Raw genomic sequence first — 9,134 nt, forward strand, 5'->3', positions numbered from 1 at the left:
GCGGCGGCGGCGGCGGCTGCTGCTGCTGCTGCTGCTGCTGCTGATGCTACTGGTTTTCCTTCCCAGGTTCTTCCCCTGCCTCGTCCCCCCTCCTCCCCCTTCCTCCTCCTCCTCCTCCTACTCCTCCTCCTCTTTCTCCTCCTCCTCCCTCTTCTCCTCCCTCTGCCGCTTTTCTCAGAGCCTCTGCAGGCACTGCCTGGTCCCCTCTTCTCCCGGAGCTGTCTCTGCCCATTCAGAAAGGTGCACAGAGTGGGGCCGCCTCTGCTGCCACCATCGCTATTGCCCCTGCCATTGTTTCCTCCAGCACGGCTGTTCTTGCTGGACGCTTTCCCCCCTCTACCCTTCTTCCCCACCACAGGCCTCCCTTTCCCTTTCCCTCCCGCTCTCCTTACCCTCTCTAAGGTCCCTTCCTTCTGTGCCCCCCCAACTCTGTCCGTCTGTCCCTCCCTCCCCTCGGGCGCCCGGGAGCGCGCACTGCGCGGCCACCTGTCATAAAGGGCGCGCACCCCCCTTCCCCATTCCCACCCCGCCCCCCACTCGCGTTCCTGCTGCCCTTCCAGTCCACCACGCCACTGGTGCGTTCTTCCCCTGGCAGACACGCAACTGGACACCACTCTCCCACGTCTTTTAGGGCAGTTGTGTGTGCGGAGAGGAGCACTCTGAAGTTTGGGGAAGAATATTGGAATGGTTTCATCCACCAAGCATCTAACCATTCAACCTTTACCTAGTCTTAACTTCAGGGCCTGGGCCCCCAGGAAGGTGGGTCCTGTTTGAAGGGTTGGATGAAGGCAGACAATTGGGGAGGGATGTTTGGGGAATAAAGGAAAGAAGGGAAGCTGAATATGGCCAGGAAGGAAAACAGATCTGCCTGATGGCTGTCATTTAAAAATCTCTTAGGTGGTCATTTTCCTTCAGACGTCCTGGAAACTCAACAGGAAACAGCAAAACGATTGGAGAGCAACTCAGGAGGGACCATTTAGTACTTCTGGAGTCCTGGGTGCAAGGTTGGGGCCTGAGCCTCGGGAGTTGTCACCACTAGGAGCCAAGGCAAGAGATGAAAAGGTTGGTACTAGAACAGAAGGGGTAAAAGTAGCTACTTTGTGTGCACTTGCTCCAACATCATTGCCAAAGCACAGCTTCTCCGGTCAGGCAGGGCCCAATTTCAGAGTTCTTTGCTGCCACAGCTACAGCCTCATTTTGCTACGAGGGCTCAGGCTTTGAGATCTGATGTGTGCAACTTCTCACCATCACCTGTCACACAACCCCTCCCCAGAAACATCACAGAAGTGGGGGTGGGGGTATATTTTCTTTTCCCTGGCAAAGTACAGGAGACAAATGTTTCAGATATCCCATTAACAATAATGTCTGTGTCACTTTACCAAGTTTGAGGCACTCTACCATGGGTCTTTCATTCCTGGACCATAAAGTGTCTGTATGGCTTTTACAACTCCTCATCTCTGTGCCTTTGTTTCTGTCACCCCACTTGCTTGAAACACTCTTATTATTTCTCCCTCTCATTTTATATCTATGAATCTCATCCATAAATAATAGCTCATCCTGAAATAATTTTACTTATTGAGTCCTTACTATGTGCCAGACACTGTGCTAAGCAATTTACATGAATTATTTAATCTTCACAGCAAACACAATTTTACTATCTCCATTTTACAAATCAGAAAATCGAGTCACAAGGAAGTTAGGTATGTGTCCTGAGGATAGTAATGTTATCTTATTTATCTTGCATTTGTGAGACACTGTGCAAATATATTTGCATCTTTCAGGCACTGGAATAAATAAGAAGACAAGTAAAATTTGGCCTCTGCTCTCAAAAGCAAAAATAAGCAAACAAAAAAGATTAAACATGTAAAATGCCACCCATCTATTGGCTGGATCTCAACGTCCAGAATGAACTGCTCTTTTTCCGCTGTCAGAAAGCACGTTGGTTTCATCTGTATTAACTACATATGCTATTCTTCCTTTATAAAGTTAGTTGCTTATTAGGTACCACTTATAATTTTTGTCAATGTCCTCCAGCCAAAAACTACCAGAAACACAACTGTAGTTGAATAATTTGGGTTTACTACTTGTTAGAGTGAGGGAGAACACACACCATGGGTGTTATGGGCTGATTTGCATTTCCCCCAAAATTCATATGTTGAAGCTCTGACTATTCCCAGTACCCCAGAATGTGACCGTGTTTGGAGATCTGGCCTTTGCAGAGGAGACTAAATTAAAATAAGGCATTGAGGATGGGCCCTAATCTAATATGACTGAGGTCCTTATAGGAAGAGAAAATTGGGATACAGACAACACAAAAAGGCCACCTGCAAGCCAAAGAGATGGTGATCTCAGGAGAAACGAGACCTACTGAAACCTTGATCTTGGACTTTTAACCTCCAGAACTGTGAGAAAATAAATCTCAGTTGTTTTAATCACTCAGTCTGTAATATTTTGCTATGGCAGCCAGAGCAAACTAATAAAACAGGAAACCATAGGGTGTCTCAAATAAAAGGTGGTAGAAAGGACTTATTATAGGATTTAGATTTTGGTTGGGTAATTGGGGGAGGGTTTAAGAAAGTGGGAATTAATTCTACATCAAATGCTCTCAGAAAGCAAGGGCAATTCTATGACTGGGCATCTTAATAAATCTTATCTATTGGGAGGTAAAGTGGAGGTAAGGCTTTTGTGGGTTTTTTATCTGTGCTTAGGCAAAATTATGAAGGGGACTTGTTTTGTTTAATTTTGTCATGTTCTCAGTGTAACACTGTCCAATGTCAGTATTTTGTGAGAGTGTTTATGTCCATCAGGAGACCAGCCATGGCCTACCTGTGAGTGCCAGGTCATCTTCCAGATGGCTTTTCTTCTTCTTTAACACAGGTGTAAGTGTGACTACTTAACACTGTCCATTAGTTGTGTGGCTTTGGGAAAGTTACTTTACTTGTCTGTGCTTCAGTTTCCTCATTTATATTAATAATTGAGAAAAAATTGTGTTAACCATAGGGTTGTTGTGGGAACTAAATGAAGGAATAAATATAATGTCCTCAGAACAGTGCTTGGCACTTAGGCAGCCTTCACTGAATGTGAGTTATTATCCATGTCTGTTTTCTCCAACAAACCATACAGCTTAAATTGCATATTATTATAGTTATATATTGGTACTTTTTCCTTTGCTAGACCATGAGCTCCTTGAGGGCAGGGACAACATGTACTGGCATGGTGATAATAGCTAACTTTTACTGAATATTTTCAAAGGGCCAGGCACAGATATTAATTGTAGTTACTCCATGAAAACTTTTGAGGGCCCATCCCTACCTTTAGACTAGCCTGGGCATCCTCTTTGTGCTCCCATACATTTCTGTTTACCATAATCATTACACTTAGTATATGATACTGACACTGTCTGCTTATGTGTTTTCTTCCCTTTCTAGACTGTTCATTTATGAAGAGTAGAGCAGATACTTTCAACTTTGATGTCCATGTCTGAGCACAGTGCCCAGAACAACCGAGGCACTCAATATAAAAACACTGATCGGATTTTCAGTACATTCTTTGCTTTTTCTAGAGTGTAACTCGAGTCAGGCCTATCTTAGCCTCCATCATCCCTTTCCCTGGGGTTTTATTGTCTAAAAACGTAACAGAGAATCTCAAATAGAGTGATCCTCCCTGTAAGGCAGATCTAAAGAAGAGAATCACTGTGAGACTTCAATGCAAGAAGGTGCCATTTGGAAATAATTGGTCTCTGCTATTTAACAGTGAATGGTAGCATATCCATTAGACCAAAGTGGGGTAATGAAGTAGGAGACCAGAACCCATAATCTTGGGTGTTAACCTTAATTCAGCCATAAACAAACTGTATGATGTTTAGAAAATTACCAAACCTCTCTGAACCATAGTTTTTCCATAGGGGGTATGGAGAACATAATCTCTCCACTGGCCGATAGATTAAGATTAAAGAGAATTTACTGGAGTTTCTCTTTGGGAAAACATTTCATTCCTCCATTACTTCCATGTTACATGCCTGCAAGATTCTCAACCTCTGGAACTGGTATCACAAAATGGCTACATTCTTTCAGATGCCAGCCAAAAGCCAAGGGTGTTGTGGTTTTGGCCTGCCATATCACCTCCCTGTCGGCCCCACAACTCAACCTGCTCCCAGTGAAGGGAGCTAGAGTGTCTGTATATTTCTGGGGCATAAGAGATGTTGACATTCTGGAGATGGACCCAGAAAGTTTCTTTCTATCATGCTGAGGCCAGACACGGGATGTCTTTCAGCCCAAATGTGTGTTTTTAGCCCAGAAGGATAAAAGAAGGTGAATGACAGAAATAACATTATTATGGTATCATATGCATATACAAAAACTAGCATATTACTTATGAAAGAAACTACAATATTACTTTTCATATAATGTACCACTATTGTGCCCAGATACTATATAGTAATTACACTAATGGCCTCTGGCTGGGACTTTATGGTCCCTTTCCCTGGTGAATTTCAAAGAATGGCCCAAAGGAACTGAAGGGGGATTACAGAACTGAGAGGTCAATGAATCAAAACCAGTATCGGCTGTTCCTCTTGTTTGAGGGGCAGCACCCAGGGCTCTATTTAAATACAGTGGGACTGACAAGCTGGCTCAATTATTCTCTTTTGTCCTAAACAGTATTAGAAAACTATAGCTTTCCTGACAATAGACAGATGTCTCATTTTTTCCCCTTACAGCAGCCCTTGAAGGAGCAAGGGGATCCCTATTCTATGAGTTATCCAGCTAGTGTTTGATTTAGGCCCTGGAGAAGAAAACAGAGACAATTAAAGACACTTTTTTTTTTTTTTTTTTTTTTTTGCCTCAAAGGACTTTATAGTCTAGAAGGGGAAATGGAAACACAGGAAGGCAACACTCAGGTTGTGCAGATTCAGGACTGAAAGAGAGGTGAGAAAAAGGGCTTCAGGGCACCAAAGGAGTTTGGGGGTCCCTAAGCATGCCCGGGAAGAGAAGTATGTCTGTACTAGGCAGTAAGGAGAAGAGCATATTGAGCATGAGGAAGAGCATGAGCTGAGGAAGTGCTGAGGCAGGATGATGAGCAATGTATTTGGGAGTCCGTTGACATGTACAGCATGTCTGGAGCCAAGGGCTTGTTCAGTGGAGCAAGCAAAATTTGGAGGGGTTGGATGGGGCCACATATGAAAGGCTTCGGAACTCTAGGGTATATTAACCTTAAATTCTCACTCCCTACTTTATAAATGTGGAAGAGGTCATGGTCACACGGTAGATAGGTGGATATCTGAGGAATTTACCCTTGGCGTTCAGACAATAGGCAATATTGAACATTTATGATTTATGATATACTTTCACACACATCATGTCTTCTGTTCATGACGATTTATTCAAACAAAGTGCCCTATAGCAGATATTCCCTTTCCTCCTACTTCCTTGAAGCCTTATAACAAACAAACAAACATAACCTGTTGATTGCGCTCATTGTCCTATGGAGGTGGATCTGAGTTGTTAAGAGAGGAGGTAAATAGCAGGGCTCACACATAGAGCCCAGAGGAGCAAAGTGCTGGTTCCCAGAGTGTCTGGGGTGTCCTGCCCCCATTTGTCCAACATGCTCAGGTGCCTTGCCTGCTGTGTTCAAAGCTAGCCTAGACAAGGGTAGCTCCTGCCACTTGAGTGCTTCTCCTCTTGGGGTGAGCCTTTGAAACATGCTGGGACAGGGTTGAGTGACTCAAAGTTAGGGAACTGAGATCTGGAGAAAACCACTTCCATCTTTAGTTGCCAACAGCCATTGGAGAAGCCCCAGATGAAGCCAGTCCAAACAGCTCAGCACACAAGGACCTGTTACACAGTTCTAGCCACAAGCCAAAGATGTTTGTGGCTTTGGCAGCACTGAGCAAGGTGGGAGCTGTGGTGGGTGTAGTAAGGAAATGTGTCCAGCCTTAGGACAGGACCATGGACAGAGATCAGCAGGCATCTTTAACTTGTTCCCACAGTGAAGTGCAGCCCTCCATCATGCAGCTGCATGCCTGGGTGACACTGCAGTTCTGTGGGGAATGTATGGAGTGTGTGATGTGGGTTTTGGGCTTCTCAGAGTTGAACACAACCAGAGCACCCTGTACAGTGTGAGCTCTCTCTGTCAAGCACAGACTTACAGGCCTTATTCACTGTGGGAAGTATTAGTAGTGCCAAATGTGCACTGTTGAAAATTTTAATGTAGTCTCATGGTTTCAGGAGGAGGCACAGACTAAGCTCACTTAGCTCTGGAATCATCTGGTCCAGGGTTTCTTGGACATGGTAATCTCTGCTCCCTTAAGAAAATGACCTCAAAGAACTCCTGTTCATGTGAAATCCAGTATCTCAGAGTGTACCTCACTCCCCCATCCCCAACAAACCAGGTAAAGGGGAGGAGGATTGAGCTCTATTATAGTAGAAAAACACTAGAAGTGGAATTAAATACTGTGGGGCTCTACCCTTTACTAATGTGATCCTGGGTGCAGTGGCTCATGCCTGAGATCTCAGCACTTTGAGAGGCTGAGGTAGAAGGATCGCTTGAGGCCAGAGGTTTGAGACCAGACTGGGCAGCTTAGTGAGACCCCCATATCATAAAAATAAAAAATAAATAAATCCATAGTATTCTAATCTGTAAAAAAAAAAGGTGCCAATGATGATAATTTCTATCTTACAGAGAACATGTGAGCAGTTCATGAGTTAAGGTCTATGAAAACACCTGCAAAAGGCTTATATATAGAGGTATATAATAAATGTGTCTATTCATGCATATATTCCAGAAGCTCCTAAGATCTCCCATCCTGCAAGAAGGCTTTCCTAATTCATTGATGGAGGTATGTTTCCTTCTATCAATACTAGCGGTTCCTATGATATTCTCCTTTTACCCTTTTAAATAACTGCTGTTCCTGCTGATGTTGACAGTGATGGTGATAGTGATAGTATAATGTGGATAACAATGACTGGCTGAGATCATAGAATACATAATATGGGTAAAAGAGAGTGAGAGAAGAAGAGTACTTTAGGAAGGAAACAGAAGCTCTGGTTTGTTTGGAGGTCTGATCTTCCCTGAACTAACCTCTTTGGGTCCATCTACATAGGCATTCATGCTAAATCCCTAAAAACATTTCACCAAAGATTCTTCAGCAAAAGGCATCCTAAGAAGCTTCTACTTTGAATGGGGGGGTGTGTTTCAAAAGTGAATGCATAACAAGCCAAGAAAAGAGATGTTTCCATTCATCTAAAACAAATGCTTCCTGAGCATCTTTCTTGGCTACATACAAACCAATCCATTGGCATCTAGAAAATTTAGAGACAACATACATCCAGTGTGACTGTCTGTTCAGAAGAGTCTATGTGTGTCTTCAACTTTGCTGAATAACACATGGACACTCTCTATTTTATATCCCCATGTCTTTTCTCAGGATGTTCCCCCAGCATGGAAAGCTCTATGTGTGCCTCCATAATCAAGATCCTTCTCTTCCTTTAAGGTCTAGTTGAAATGTCATAACATTTCTAAGGTCTTTCTTTAATCCCCCTGTGTTATTTTCCCAAGACTGCTGCAGCAAATTACTACAAACTTGGTGGCTTAAAACAACATAAATGTATTATTTCAAAGTTTTAGAGGCCAGAAGTCTGAAATCAAGGTGTCAGCAGGGCCATACTCCTTCCAAGGGCTCTATAGGAGAATCCTGCCTTACCTCTTCCAGATTCTGGTGGTTTCTGGCATTTCTTGGCTTGTGGAAGCATAACTACAATCTCTACCTCAATCTTCACATGACGTTCTTCCCTCTGTCTCTGTATTTCTCATCTTGTTATGTAGGCACTTGTCATTGGATTTAGGTCCTACTGTGTTAATCTAGGATAATTTCATCTCAATATCTCTCACTTAATTACACTGACAAGACATCCTTTCAAATAAGGTTATATCCACGGATAGCAGAGGTTGGGACTTGGACACTTCTTTTTGGAAGTCACCATTCAACCCACTACATCCATCCAGACGAAATTAATATATCCTTCTCTTGATATTACACAGCACATACTTTTGTTCATAAGAGCACAGCTTTATTCTCCCTTCTATATTATACGTGTGTGAATACAAGTCTTTCCCTCTGACCAGAGGACAAGTTCTTCAGGAGCAAGAACTGTGTCTTATTCATTTCTGTGAAACTTATTGCTTATCCCAGTGCTTAACATATAGAAGGTGTTCAATTAATTATTGTCAAAATTTTTGAATGGCTGATTTACCTTCCAATTCCAGGACAGAGGGAAATGGCTGTGAAAGGTAGGCTGGGAGCAACAATGTACTACCTAACCATCAGAGTTATGATTTAGAATAAGTGCCTGCCCCTGGAAAAGTATCACTTACCCTATTAACAGGAGGCAATTATAACTGCCTATAGTATTATATTCCAAGCAGCAATGGTTTCTTGGGAACCCCAAATCAAACCATCATGTCTTCCAAGCTTATTTACTGATTTACTCAAGTGTCTATAATTCATTTAACTGAGCCCCTATATGCCAAACACTAGGTTAGGCATAAATAGATGCATAAATCTATAAGGAATAGACATTGTCATTTACAAGCTTAGGTTATCCAAAAGGAAATGATCATCTGCCAGTAGGAGCAACTGATGGACTACTGGATAAGTTAGAATAAGTTAGAAAGCCTATTGGCTCAGTAGAACTTAGAACCATGAACTTAGCCAGGAAAGCCTGCTATGTTTCTCTTCTGAAACATCCACATTCTTTGGGTTTCTTGTGATACAACACTAATTACTCAGAACACATATTCTCTGCCCATTTCATGGATCAGAATAAAACATGCCTCTTTACCAAATTCTATCACTAACACTTCCAGCACAAGAGCAACCCAACTCTTTATTCTATACTGAAATCCTGAGAAGTTAAGGCAGATTTCCAGGAGGTTTGTTTGCATAATGTCTCCCTGATACATACACCACCCCACTCCAAACCCTAGAAAATACTGTGAATAGAACTTTGTAACTGACAATTAGGGTCCCATATGCTGAAATTAAGATGCCTGAATAAAGGAGAATGACAGACTGCCTGAAACTCTCAGACTAAAGTGAGGGAGGTTGGAGTGAGGAAGGGAGAATTGAAGGATATATG

The sequence above is a fragment of the Colobus angolensis genome, unplaced genomic scaffold (assembly GCF_000951035.1).
Source record: "Colobus angolensis palliatus isolate OR3802 unplaced genomic scaffold, Cang.pa_1.0 Scaffold87, whole genome shotgun sequence".
Classification (NCBI taxonomy): domain Eukaryota; kingdom Metazoa; phylum Chordata; class Mammalia; order Primates; family Cercopithecidae; genus Colobus; species Colobus angolensis.